Source organism: Chiloscyllium plagiosum, unplaced genomic scaffold, assembly GCF_037043375.1.
Source record: "Chiloscyllium plagiosum isolate Xiang-an unplaced genomic scaffold, Cpla_swu_hap1 HiC_scaffold_7, whole genome shotgun sequence".
Taxonomy (NCBI): domain Eukaryota; kingdom Metazoa; phylum Chordata; class Chondrichthyes; order Orectolobiformes; family Hemiscylliidae; genus Chiloscyllium; species Chiloscyllium plagiosum.
The window spans coordinates 111,124,788-111,139,586 of NW_028270145.1; the positions used below are offsets into that span (position 1 = coordinate 111,124,788).

Here is a 14,799-nt window from a genome sequence, read left to right on the forward strand (position 1 = left end):
ACAATTGATTGCATGGACATTTCCATGTAGAAGTTTGCACACTAGCATGGAATCTTAGGGGAGGCAGTGATCTCGCACTATCGCCACTGGACTGGTAACCCTGTGTGTGTTTTGGGAGCTAGGTTCAAATCTTGACATGGAAATGTGTTGCTGGAAAAGCGCAGCAGGTCAGGCAGCATCCAGGGAACAGGAGAATCGACGTTTCGGGCATAAGCCCTTCTTCAGGCATAAGCCCTTCCTGAAGAAGGGCTTATGCCCGAAACGTCGATTCTCCTGTTCCCTGGATGCTGCCTGACCTGCTGCGCTTTTCCAGCAACACATTTCCAGCCCTGATCTCCAGCATCTGCAGACCTCACTTTCTCCTCAAATCTTGACATGGCAGATGGTGGAATTAGTTCCAGAAAGAACCTGGAATTAAGAATCTAGAGACCATGAAGCTATTGGCAATAAAAAAAATCTGGCTCACTAATGCCCTTTAGGGAAGGAAATCTGCTGTCTTTACTTGGTCTGGCCTACACATGACCCAAGTTAACTACATTGTGGATCTGTTTTGTCTTTTAGACAAAATGTGCCAGGACAGACAGCAACAACCAGATTCCATGATGGAATAATCAAGTAAATCTCATTTTTCAGCACTGATAGGCCAATTGATATTCCTATAGCCTTCTCTCCCTGCCTACACTATTTTCTATTTTCAGCAGGACATGCTGGAGGGTTACCTCAGATTACAACAGGATCTTGACCAGATGGGCCAGAAGGCATTTGGTATGCTTTCCTTTGTTGGTCAGAGTATTGAGTACAGGAGTTGGGAGGTCATGTTGCGGTTGTACAGGACATTGGTTAGGCCACTGTTGGAATATTGCGTACAATTCTGGTCTCCTTCCTATCGGAAAAATGTTGTGAAACTTGAAAGGGTTCAGAAAAGATTTACAAGGATGTTGCCAGGGTTGGAGGATCTGAGCTATAGGGAGAGGTTGAACAAGCTGGGGCAGTTTTCCCTGGAGCGTCATAGGCTGAGGGGTGACCTTATAGAAGCTTACAGAATTATGAGGGGCATGGATAGGGTAAATAGGCAAAGTCTTTTCCCTGGGGTTGGGGAGTCCAGAACTAGAGGGCATAGGTTTAGGGTGAGAGGGGAAAGATATGAAAGAGACCTAACGGGCAACTTTTTCACAAAAAGGGTGGTACGTATATGGAATGAGCTGCCAGAGGAAGTGGTGGAGGCTGGTACAATTACAACATTTAAAATGCATTTGGATGGGTATATGAATAGGAAGGGTTTGGAGGGATATGGGCTGGGTGCTGGCAGGTGGGACTAGATTGGGTTGGGATATCTGGTCGGCATGGAGGGGGTTGGACCAAAGGGTCTGTTTCCATGCTGTACATCTCTATGATTCTATGATTCAGCAAGAGGGTCTGATCTGGATTCCACTCCTTATTAGATGTACCTCTCCCAGCCCAAGTAATAGTGGGTTCCACACTCTCTCCACACTGGTGAGAGAAATTTCCAGATTTATTTTGGGAAGAGTTAACAACCTCTTCCGCCTGGATAGACTTGCAGCCATTAAATTGAAGGATAAAGAGCTGGGTAGCAAAGGTTTAACCTCTGAGATGAATTTGACAGGCAGCTTCTCAAACTGCAGGACATGGGTCAACCAGAGGCAGAGGCAATCATTGGGAACAATGCACTATAACAATTTTGAGATTTAAAAATATTCTATCCATCTTTCCCGGAATTAATCCCCAGACAGTTAAACCTCATACCGACACTTCACCTCAACTCCCCCCTACAACTCCTCCCTACATCCCTATAGATAACCCATTTTAAAAGATCAGGGCACCTTACTCAGACTAAGATGAGAATCATCATAAAACAGTCTCTGATCCACATTTTTTAGATTAAAAAAAAATGAAATTGGCCGTACAACTTCAAAAGGTATGAGACACCCTAGTCATTTTTAGTTTACTCACCATTTTAAATGCCCCTTCTTCCTGCTTTCTCCCAGTTCCAATTTTTCACAAAAAAATTATGCAAAGATCAGCCACCTCACCGTGAAAACAAACCCAAGAAATATCAGGAGTAGTTAGCTGCTTCCCTTTACCCTATTTATACAGCTGCTGACAATTCATGTGGGGGATTGGTTGAAATAAATTAAGTCAATTAGCGGAATTATCATCCTTAATAAAAAGGAAAAACTACCATCCCCCTCAGCCATAAAAAAGTACAACTAGATATGCAATTAGATTTTTTAAAATTAGAAAGTACAGATCTATTTAAAGTTTAACTTCCTCCATTTCTGTCTGTACCTCAGTACGATAGTGCCAGTTGTTCGATAATTTCCCCTCATAAATAATCACAAATTAAAAGTTTTTTTATTATCTATGGGATGAGGGCATCACTGGCCAAGCCAGCATTTATTACCCAAGAGGGCAGTTAAGAGTCAACCCCATTGGCTGGAGTCACATATAGGCTAGACCATGTAAAGATGGCAGTTTCCTTCCCAAAAGGACCAGATAGGGTTTTCCCCAACAGTGGTTTCATAATCACCATTAGACTCTGAATTCCAGATCATTATTGAATCCAATTTCCACCATCTGCCATGGCAGGATTAGATTACTTACAGTTTACAGGGTCAGTTGGCTGGATAACCAGTTTACAGTGCAGAGTGGGTTCAATTCCTACACTGGATGAGGTCACGGTGAAAGACTCTCCTTCTAAACCATTCCCCTCATCTGAGGTGCTGAGGCCCTCAGACTAAATCAGTTATCTCACTCATTGATGAGAGAGCAGCGCGTTCATGTGCCTAAATGTTCAGCTTCTGGGCAGGCCTCCATCTGCTTTCTTTAACTCTGCCCACAGTGTGCTCTTGATGTGTATGAGGCACAGCTCCATCATTGTCATCACAAGGTTGCTGCAGGGTTCTGATGTTCTTATACAACACCACTCCTCAAACGTTTCTTGCCCAGCATAAATATTGATTAACATCTGTATATATATTCTCAAATGGGTCACCTAGATTACATCTTTTGGCAAGATTTACTGCGCATTTCCTTTTCCTTTATATCTCCCACTTGTCCCCAAGTCTTTGACTTGAGTCATCTCAGTTAGTAGGTGGGTCAGGAAAGCCTCTGACTTGGTATGGAAACACTCATGAAAAGTTGGTGAGTTTTCTTTCTTTTCTCTTCTTCTCAATCATTAGCACCTGCGTTAGGTGATGGTATTAATTCTCCAAGAAAAGTCTAACGTCCACAGATACTTGTCTCCCATTTGGGACACTTGTCCCACTGCAGTGTTGATGTGTTCTTCAAGATTCTGTTCCAAGTGTTGTGATCCCAAGTGATGGTTCTAAAGGACAAGTTATCTCCCAAAATGAAATCTGGCCTGACAGGATGAACAGTCAGGCAAAAGTGAAGATGCTCGAAATCAGAGTCTAGATTAGAGAGGTGCTGGAAAAGCACAGCAGGTCAGGCAGCATCCGAGGAGCAGGAAAATCGACATTTCGGGCAAAAGCCCTTCATTCCTGAACGTCGATTTTCCTACTCCTCGGATGCTGCCTGACCTGCTGTGCTTTTCCAGCACCACTCTAATCTAAACACAGGATGAACAACCAGTTTGAATGACTGCTCTGAATTCAGTGTTACCAAACCTGGTGCAGTCGTCAGTACAATACAGCTTTCAGATTGTCAAAGGCACTCTGATGTCTTTGCGTCGATTCAAGTTTTCTGCTCTGCTTTAACCGCTTTCCAATGCTAAAGTTTGGAACAAAAATTTGGTGACATCCACTTGTGCTAATATATCCATTCTAGGCACAGGAAAGTCACAAATAGCCCTTACTTTCCCCTCTCTAGGTGCTACTTGGCCTTGTCCCACAGTATAGCTTAAATAAATCCATTTTGCTTTGACAGATGTACTTTTTGAGAGGTTAATAGCAAAATTGGCTCGTTGGCATCAAACAGTTCAGTTCAGTAATGTAAATTTTTTTTCCCTCGTTTGGCTTAAGACAACTAAGTTATCTACGTAAACCATCAGTGTCACTTTATTGGTTAATCATTGGAATGTTACTGGTGCATTTTCATTCCAAACTTTGCCTTGATAAAGTTCATTTGACGTTACAAAAGTTGATAATTTTTTGCTCTGTCAAGCAATATTCTTTTAGCAAGTTAGTTTTGGTGACAAATTGTACATATCCAGTTCTTTGAATACAGTCCTCCAATATTGGAATACACAAGCGTCCATTTTTGTTCCTGCATTAACTTTGTGCTAATCAATACAGAATCTTGTGTCTCATCAGTTTTGGTATCACAATAGGTGAGGACAAGCTTCTGCAAGTCAGTTCAAAAATGTCATTGTCCATTATGAATATAATGACAGGCCGCCTACTTGGGAAAGTTTCAGAGAACACCTTTGGGACACCCGGACCAACCAACAGAACCACCCTGTGGCTCAACACTTCAACTCCCCCTCCCACTCCACCAAGGACATGGAGGTTCTTGGACTCCTCCATCGCCAGACCATAGCAACACCACGGCAGGAGGAAGAGCGCCTCATCTTCCGCCTAGGAACCCTCCAACCACAAGGGATGAACTCAGATTTCTCCAGTTTCCTCATTTCCCCTCCCCCCACCCTGTCTCAGTCCCAACCCTCGAACTCAGCACCACCTTCCTAACCTGCAATCTTCTTCCTGACCTCTCCACCCCCACCCTCTCTCCGGCCTATCAACCTCACCTTAACCTCCTTCCACCTATTGCATTTCCAACGCCCCTCCCCCAAGTCCCTCCTCCCTACCTTTTATCTTAGCCTGCTGGGCACACTTTCCTCATTCCTGAAGAAGGGCTCATGCCCAAAACGTCGATTTTCCTGCTCCTTGGATGCTCCCTGACCTGCTGCGCTTTTCCAGCAACACGTTTTCAGCTCTTCCCTCCCCTTTAGCCAATTCTCGGGTTGGGTTTGTAGGTACACTTGCTCTATATTCCTGCATATGATCACCATAACCAGTCAAAACCTTTCTTTCCTGGCCTACTCAAGCAAATTAATTTGTGAGCCTTTAATAGCCTTTATAGGTCACTTCCATAGTTATCTGGAAGATTTAACTATGCTATCTATTCTTTTAGACACCAGCATCATTTCTGATCTGGTTTCTGAAGGATTAATTTTTGAATTTCAGATTCAGTCTTCAATTCCACTAATATTTTCACATCATTCCTTACTACTTCCACAACCGTAACTGTGTGGATGGAGTGGGAATTCTGGCAGCTGATGATGGTGGCCGGAGTAGGGATGTCAGTGGCCGGAGTAGAGAGGGCAGTGGCTGGAATGGGGATGTCCGTGGCCGGAGTAGGGATTTCAGCAGCCGGAGTGGGGATGTTAGTGGCCAGAATCGGGATGTCAGTAGCCGGAGTGGTTAGGTCAGTGTCCCGAGTGGGGTCGTCAGTGGCCGGAGTAGGGATGCCAGTGGCCGGAGTTGGGATGATAGTGGCCGGAGTGGGAACGTCAGTGGCCAGAGTAGGGACGTCAGTGGCCGGAGTAGGGAGGTCAGTAGGCAGAGTGGGGATATCAGTGGCTGGAGTGGGAATGTCAGTGGCTGGAGCGAGGATGTCAGTGGACGGAGTGGGGACGTCAGTGGCCGGAGTGGGGATGTCTGTGGTCGGAGCGAAATGTCAGTGGCCTGATTGGGGATGTCAGTGGCCGGAATGGGGATGTCAGTGGCCGAACTGGGGATGTCAGTGGCCGGAGCGAGGATGTCGGTGGCCAGAGTGGGGACATCAGTGGCCGGATTGGGGATGGCAGTGGCCTGATTGTGGATGGCAGTGGCTGGAGTGGGGATGTCAGTGGCCGGAGCAAGGATGTCAGTGGCCGGAGTGGGAATGGCAGTGGCCGGAGAGGGGATGGAAGTGGCCGGAGTGGGGATGTCAGTGGCCGGAGTGGGGATGGCAGTGGCCGGAGCGAGTATGTCAGTGGCCGGAGTGGGGATGGCAGTGGCCGGAGCGGGTATGTCAGTGGCTGGAGTGGGGACGTCAGTAGCTGGAGTGGGGACGTTAGTGGCCGGAGTGGGGATGTCAGTGGCCGGAGTGGGGATGTCAGTGGCTGGAGTGGGGATGGCAGTGGCTGGAGTGGGGACGTCAGTGGCCGGAATGGGGATGTCAGTGGCCGGAGTGGGGATGTCAGTGGACGGAATGGAATGTCAGTGGGCGGAACGAGGATGTCAGTGCCGAGAGTGGGGAGGTCATTGGCCGGAGTGGGAATGTCAGTGGCCGGAGCGAGGATGTCAGTGGCCGGTGTGGGGATGTCAGTGGCCGGAGTGGGGATGGCAGGGGCCTGATTGGGGATGGCAATGGCCGGTGTGCGGACGTCAGTGACCAGAGTGCTGATGGCAGTGGCCGGAGTGGGGATAGCAGTGGCCCGATTGGGGACTTCAGTGGCCGCAGTGGGGACGTCAGTGGCCAGAGTGGAAGAGTCAGTGGCCGGAGTGGGGATGTCACTGGCCGGAGTGGGAAAGTCAGTGGCCGGAGCGAGGATGTCAGTGGCCGGAGTGGGGATGTCAGTGGCCGGAGTGGGGACGTCAGTGGCCGGAGCGAGAATGTCAGTGGCCGGAGTGGGGACGTCAGTGGCCGGAGTGGGGACGTCAGTGGCCGGAGTGGGGACGTCAGTGGCTGGAGTGGAGATGGCAGTGGGGGGAGCGAGGATGGCAGTGGCCGGAGTGGGGATGTCAGTGGCCGGAGTGGGGATGGCAGTGGCTAGAGAGGGGATGTCAGTGGCCGGAGTGGGGATGTCAGTGGCCGGAGTGGGGATGGCAGTGGCCGGAGTGGGGACGTCAGTGGCTGGAGTGGGGATGTCAGTGGCTGGAGTGGGGACGTCAGTGGCCGGAGTGGGGACGGCAGTGGCTGGAGTGGGGACGTCAGTGGCCGGAGTGAGTATGTCAGTGGCTGGAGTGGGGATGGCAGTGGCCGGAGTGGGGATGGCAGTGGCTGGAGCGAGTATGTCAGTGGCCGGAGTGGGGATGTCAGTGGCCGGAGTGGGGATGGCAGTGGCCGGAGCGAGTATGTCAGTGGCCGGAGTGGGGATGTCAGTGGCCGGAGCGAGGATGTCAGTGGCTGGAGCGAGGATGTCAGTGGCCGGAGTGGGGACGTCAGTGGCTGGAGCGAGTATGTCAGTGGCCGGAGTGGGGATGTCAGTGGCCGGAGTGGGGATGGCAGTGGCCGGAGCGAGTATGTCAGTGGCCAGAGTGGGGATGTCAGTGGCCGGAGCGAGGATGTCAGTGGCCGGAGTGGGGATGGCAGTGGCTCGAGCGAGTATGTCAGTGGCCGGAGTGGGGATGTCAGTGGCCGGAGTGGGGATGGCAGTGGCCGGAGCGAGTATGTCAGTGGCCGGAGTGGGGATGTCAGTGGCCGGAGCGAGTATGTCAGTGGCCGGAGTGGGGACGTCAGTAGCTGGAGTGGGGACGTTAGTGGCCGGAGTGGGGATGGCAGTGGCTGGAGTGGGGACGTCAGTGGCCGGAATGGGGATGTCAGTGGCCGGAGTGGGGATGCCAGTGGACGGAATGGAATGTCAGTGGGCGGAACGAGGATGTCAGTGCCGAGAGTGGGGAGATCATTGGCCGGAGTGGGAATGTCAGTGGCCGGAGCGAGGATGTCAGTGGCCGGTGTGGGGATGTCAGTGGCCGGAGTGGGGATGGCAGGGGCCTGATTGGGGATGGCAATGGCCGGTGTGGGGATGTCAGTGGCCGGAGTGGGGATGGCAGTGGCCGGAGTGGGGATGTCAGTGGCTGGAGTGGGGACGTCAGTGACCGGAGTGGGAACGACACTGGCCGGAGTGGGGATGGCAGTGGCCAGAGTGGGGAGTCAGTAGCCGGAGTGGGGACGTCAGTGGCCGGAGTGGGGATGTCAGTGTCCGGAGTGGGGATGGCAGCGGCTGGAGCGAGTATGTCAGTGGCCGGAGTGGGGACGTCAGTGACCAGAGTGGGGATGTCAGTGGCCGGAGTGGGGATGTCAGTGGCCGGAGTGGGGATGTCAGTGGCCGGAGTGGGTACGATAGTGTCCGGAGTGGGGATGTCAGTGGCCGGAGTGGGGATGGCAGTGGCCGGAGTGGGGATATCAGTGGCCGGAGTGGGATGTCTGTCGCTTGAGCGGGAATGGCAGGGGCCGGAGTGGGGACGATAGTGTCCGGAGTGGGGATGTCAGTGGCCGGTGTGGGGACGATAGTGTCCGGAGTGGGGATGTCAGTGGCCGGAGTGGGGACGATAGTGTCCGGAGTGGGGATGTCAGTGGCCAGATTGGGGACATCAGTGGCCGGAGTGGGGACGATAGTGTCCGGAGTGGGGACGTCAGTGACCAGAGTGGGAATGTCAGTGGCCGGAGTGGGGATGGCAGTGGCCAGAGTGGGGAGTCAGTGGCCGGAGTGGGGACGTCAGTGGCCGGAGTGGGGATGTCAGTGTCCGGAGTGGGGATGGCAGCGGCTGGAGCGAGTATGTCAGTGGCCGGAGTGGGGACGTCAGTGACCAGAGTGGGGATGTCAGTGGCCGGAGTGGGGATGTCAGTGACCAGAGTGGGGATATCAGTGGCCGGAGCGGGATGTCAGTGGCTGGAGTGGGAATGGCAGTGGCCAGAGTGGGGATATCAGTGGCCGGAGCGGGATATCAGTGGCTGGAGCGGGATGTCAGTGGCCAGAGTGGGGACGTCAGTGGCCGGAGTGGGGACGTCAGTGGCCGGAGTGGGGACGTCAGTGACCAGAGTGGCGATGTCAGTGGCCGGAGTGGGGACGTCAGTGGCCGGAGCAAGGAAGTCAGTGGCCGGAGTGGGGACGTCAGTGGCCGGAGCGGGATGTCAGTGGCCAGAGTGGGGATGGCAGTGGCGGGAGCAAGGAAGTCAGTGGCCGGAGTGGGGATGTCAGTGGCCGGAGCGGGGATGTCAGTGGCCGGAGTGGGGATGACAGTGGCCGGAGTAGGGACGTCAGTGGCCGGAGCGGGATGTCAGTGTCTGGAGCGGGATGTCAGTGGCCAGAGTGGGGATGTCAGTGGCCGGACTGGGGATGTCAGTGGCCGGAGTGGGGATGGCAGTGGCCGGAGTGGGGACGTCAGTGGCCGGAGTGGAGACGTCAGTGGCTAGAGTGGGGATATCAGTGGCCGGAGCGGGATGTCAGTGGCCGGAGTGGGGACGTCAGTAGTTGGAGTGGGGATGTCAGTGACCGGAGTGGGGATGGCAATGGCTGGAGTGGGGACGTCAGTAGCTGGAGTGGGGACGTCAGTGGCCGGAGTGGGGACATCAGTGGCCGGAATGGGGATGTCAGTGGCCGGAGTGGGGATGGCAGTGGCCGGAGCAAGGAAGTCAGTGGCCGGAGTGGGGACGTCAGTGGCCAGAGTGGGGACGTCAGTGGCCGGAGTGGGGATGTCAGTGACCAGAGTGGCGATGTCAGTGGCCGGAGTGGGGATGTCAGTGGCCGGATTGAGGATGTCATTGGCCGGAGTGGGGATGGTAGTGGCCTGATTGGGGATATCAGTGGCCGGAGCGGGATGTCAGTGGCCTGATTGAGGAAGTCAGTGGCCGGAGCGGGGATGTCAGTGGCCGGAGTGGGGACGTCAGTGGCCGGAGCGGGAAATCAGTGGCCGGAGTGGGGATGTCAGTGGCCGGAGTGGGGACGTCAGTGGCCGGAGTGGGGACGGCAGTGGCTGGAGTGGGGACGGCAGTGGCCGGAGTGGGGACGTCAGTGGCTGGAGTGGGGACGGCAGTGGCTGGAGTGGGGACAGCAGTGGCCGGAGTGGGGATGTCAGTGGCCGGAGTGGGGATGGCAGTGGCCGGAGTGGGGATATCAGTGGCCGGAGCGGGATGTCAGTGGCTGGAGTGGGGACGTCAGTGGCTGGAGTGGGGACGGCAGTGGCTGGAGTGGGGATGTCAGTGGCCGGAGTGGGGACGGCGGTGGCTGGAGTGGGGACGTCAGTGGCCGGAGTGAGTATGTCAGTGGCTGGAGTGGGGATGGCAGTGGCCGGAGTGGGGATGGCAGTGGCTGGAGTGGGGACGTCAGTGGCCGGAGTGGGGACGGCAGTGGCTGGAGTGGGGACGTCAGTGGCCGGAGTGAGTATGTCAGTGGCTGGAGTGGGGATGGCAGTGGCCGGAGTGGGGATGGCAGTGGCCGGAGTGGGGATGGCAGTGGCTGGAGCGAGGACGTCAGTGGCTGGAGCGAGTATGTCAGTGGCCGGAGTGGAGATGTCAGTGGCCGGAGTGGGGATGGCAGTGGCCGGAGCGAGTATGTCAGTGGCCGGAGTGGGGACGTCAGTGGCCGGAGTGGGGACGTCAGTGGCCGGAGTGGGAACGTCAGTGGCTGGAGTGGGGATGGCAGTGGCCGGAGTGGGGATGGCAGTGGCCGGATTGAGGATGTCATTGGCCGGAGTGGGATTGTCAGTGGTGGGAGAGAGGATGTCAGTGGCCAGAGTGGGGACGTCAGTGACCAGAGTGGCGATGTCAGTGGCCGGAGTGGGGATGGCAGTGGCCGGAGTGGGGATGTCAGTGGCCGGAGTGGGGACGTCAGTGGCCGGAGTGGGGACGTCAGTGGGCGGAGTAGGGACGTCAGTGGCCGGAGTGGGGACGTCAGTGACCAGAGTGGGGATGGCAGTGACCGGAGCGGGGATGGCAGTGGCCGGAGTGGGGATGTCAGTGGCCGGAGTGGGGATGTCAGTGGCCGGAGTGGGGATGTCAGTGGCTGGAGCGAGGATGTCAGTGGCCGGAGTGGGGATGTCAGTGGCCGGAGCGAGGATGTCATTGGCCGGAGTGGGGACGTCAGTGGCCGGAGTGGGGATGTCAGTGGCCGGAGCGAGGATGTCAGTGGCCAGAGTGGGGATGTCAGTGGCTGGAGTGGGGACATCAGTGGCCGGAGTGGGAATGTCAGTGGCCGGAGCGGGGATGTCAGTGGCCGGAGTGGGGATGTCAGTGGCCGGAGTTGGAATGGCAGTGGCCGGAGTTGGGACGTCAGTGGCTGGAGTGGGGATGGCAGTGGCCTGATTGTGGATGGCATTGGCCGGAGCGGGGATGTCAGTGGCCGGAGCGTGGATGTCAGTGGCCGGATTGGTGATGTCAGTGGCCGGAATCGGGATGTCATTGGCCGGATTGAGGATGTCAGTGGCCGGAGTGGGGATGTAAGTGGCAGGAATGGGGATGGCTGTGGCTGGAGTGGGGACGTCAGTGGCCGGAGTGGGGACGTCAGTGGCCGGAGTGGGGATGGCAGTGGCCGGAGCGAGGATGTCAGTGTCTGGATCGGGGATGCCAGTGGCCTGATTGGGGACGTCAGTGGCCGGATTGAGGATGTCAGTGGCCGGAGTGAGGATGTCAGTGGCCGGAGTGGTGACGTCAGTGGCCGTATTGAGGATGTCAGTGGCCGGAATGGGAATGTCAGTGGCCGGAGCAAGGATTTCAGTGGCCGGATTGGGGACGTCATGGCCGGAGTAGGGACGTCAGTGGCCGGAGTGGGGACTTCAGTGGCCGGAGCGGGGATGTCAGTGGCCTGTTTGGGAATGTCAGTGGCCGGAGCGGGGATGTCAGTGGCCGGAGTGGGGCTGGCAGTAGCCGGAGTGAGGATGTCATTGGCCGGAATGGGAATGTCAGTGGCCGGAGCGAGGATGTCAGTGGCCGGAGCAAGGATTTCAGTGGCCGGATTGGGGACGTCATGGCCAGAGTAGGGACGTCAGTGGCCGGAGTGGGGACGTCAGTGGCCGGAGCGGGGATGTCAGTGGCCTGTTTGGGAATGTCAGTGGCCGGAGCGGGGATGTCAGTGGCTGGAGCGGGGATGTCAGTGGCCGGAGTGGGGATGTCAGTGGCCGGAGCGTGGATGTGAGTGTCTGGAGTGGGGATTAGATTCCCTACAGTGTGGAAACAGGCCCTTCGGCCCAACAAGTCCACACCAACCCTCCGAAGAGCAACCCACCCAGACCCATTCCCCTACTCCTAACACTATGGGCAATTTCCCATAGCCAATTCACCTGACCTGCACATCTTTGGACTGTGGGAGGAAACCGGAGCACCCGGAGGATTCCCACGCAGACACGGGGAGAATGTGCAAACTCCACACAGACAGTCACCCGAGGTGGGAATTGAACCTGGGTCCCTGGTGCTGTGAGGCAGCAGTGCTAACCACTGAGCCATCGTGCTACCCCTAAATTTGATGTATCTCTGCCCATTTCTCATCTGCTTGAATGTGTGTGTGGTCTCCATTTCCTCATTAAGACATTGTTTGTAAAGTAATAACACACAGATGCATTCACATTCCTTCTGTGTTACTGCCTTTTGATATAACTGTTTTAAATTCTCATCTTTCTGCTCTAACTCAATAGGATAAAGATACTTGCATGTTTACCTTTTAGTCGTTCTCTGTTGCACTTATCCGATTAAAGGACATTTCTGATAAAGCTATGTCAGCTTCCTCATCTGTGCCTTTTGATCTCTCCTGCTTCAGCTCGTGCCTCTGTGATCTTGTGACCACACAATCAGGGAAAATTCTTGGATAAACATTCTCCATGTCTTCAGTTGCTTGAGTCTCCACTGACTTTTCAACTATTGTAGGCAGCACGCCTAGCGGTGAATCAGCTATATCATTTGCAAGCACAAATTATTTTCCTGGAGCTGAGAGTTTGTTCAGCAGTCTTACCACAAATTCTTCACTCTTCTCTGGACTCTCTAGTCTCACTTTACATAATTGAGTACTTTTTGTCTCACCATGAATTCCTGTTACCAGTACCTTTTCAGGCAATAGTCCCTCAGGAATACATATCTCCTCATCCTTCAGCATTACAGACTGAGAGGATCCTGTATTCCTTAATATTCTAATATCTTTACCTACTGCTCCTGGCCTATGCGAATAAATTTTACCCTCGCATGTATATGTTTTAAGCAGATCTGGCACTTCCTCCATAATCAACCTCTGATCATCTAGTACACTGAGGCAGTTGTCTACCTTCCCTTTTTGTTACTACTCCAACAAAACTCCCAGGCTTGCCTGGTTTTCCTTTATCTGGCTTTCTCCCAGCCCACCAACACTGTGATTTCGTGTGCTCACTTTATTACAATGAAAACACCAGAGCTTTTTAACTTTTTTGTCCCCCTTTTATTTATCCTGTGGTAAGTTATCCTTATGATCTTCACTAAGATCTACCTTTCCCTTTCCATGTGAGGATTTCTTTTTGCCCCAGTTTCTGTCCCTCATGGACTGAAATTGATTCTGGAAGCCAAACCAAGTTTTATGGACCAGCTCATAATCATCAAGCACTTCAGCTGCTAGCCTTGCCATTTTAACTCTCTGTTCTTCCATAAGTTTGCACTACTTCAGGTAGTGAATTTTTGAATTCCTCCAAAATAATTACTTCTCTAAGGGCATCATAGCCTTGCTCGATTTTTAAAGCTTTTATCCATCTATCAAAATTACTCTGTTTGATCCTTGCAAACTCAATATAGGTTTGACCAGGGTCCTGCTTTAGATTCCTGAAACATTGTCCGTAGGCTTCTGGTACAAGTTCATATGCACTTAAGATAGTTTTTTTCACCTCCTCATACTCCCCAGATCCCTCCTCTGACAGTGATGCGAATACTCACGAGCCCTACCTACAAGTTTCATTTGGATCAACACAACCCACATTGCCACTGGCCACTGCATTTGTTTGGCCACCTTTTCAAATGAGATGAAAAAGGCTTCCACATCCTTCTCATCAAATTTAGGCCATGCTTGAACGGACTTAAACAGTTTCTCACTAGGCTTCTGACTACCGGCGGCTTGCTCCCCCTCACTCTCTTCCTCACCAAGCCTACCCTCAGCCTTTATCTCCAGCCTTTTAAGCCAACTTCCCTATTTAAGTATGAGTTTTTGAAGTTCAAAAGCCCTCTCTTTTCCTCTCTGTTCTGCTGCTCTCTCCTTTTCCCTCTCTTCTACTTTTAATCGTAACTCTAACTGTTTAATTTCTGTTGCCCTTTCCTTATCTCTTGCCTCTAACTCAAGCTGCTTCATTTGCAACTGAATTCTTGCCATCTCTACAGATTCTGATGGTTTCTGCAGCAAGTTTAAATGCTGAGCTACTGCTGTAATTTTGTCTCTTTTCCTCACAGAAGCTGGCAGTTCCAATTCCAGCTTCTCTGCTAATTCCTACAGCTTGGTCTTATTCACTTTTTGCAAAACTTCCAAAGTCACCAAATCCACATCCAGAAAACTTTTGGTGACTGAAAGAGCCATTACTACCTCAAGCTTTGTCTACCCAACCAAATCTCATGCCTTCTCCAATTCTTTTCTAAGTATCTGAAATTTTCTTCAGTTGTGTTATGGACTAGGCCAGACCACTCAAAACATTCTTAAGCAGGCAGTCCCAGACCATAACTTTGCAATTTGTTTTGGTAAGTATACAGTGAAAATTACCCAGATTAAGTTAGTGAGGTTGACTACCAGGTTTAAAACAGACAAAATTACACAATGAAATACGAAGAACAGAATAAAGAACCCCCACAGAACTCAATCTAACCAAACTAGACTTAAGTATGCTGTTCTGAATATACACAGCAGTCCCAATAAACAAACCCCCTTTAAAACAAAGTGCAAAAAAGGGTCAGATGCTTATAGTTTGAAGTTAGAAGGGCAGAAGACAGAGTTTTCACACAGCTCACTGTTGAACTCCCAACCAGTTCTGAACTTTCCTGATGAAGGACTTTTGCCTGAAACGTCAATTTTCCTGCTCCTCGGATGTTGTCTGACCTGCTGTGCTTTTCCAGCACCACTCTGATCTAGACTCTGCTCAGCTAGAGAGCTGACCACTCTCCTTTCATTCCACAGGTCACTTC

General features: G+C 52.8%; 1 protein-coding gene across 1 annotated transcript in view; it reads right to left on the reverse strand.

Annotated features, from left to right (window-relative positions):
* The window catches only part of LOC122551809 (tubulin alpha-4A chain-like), a 116,360-nt gene that overhangs the window by 12,665 nt on the left and 88,896 nt on the right, over nucleotides 1-14,799 (reverse strand). The gene's annotated exons all lie outside the window — the stretch shown is intronic.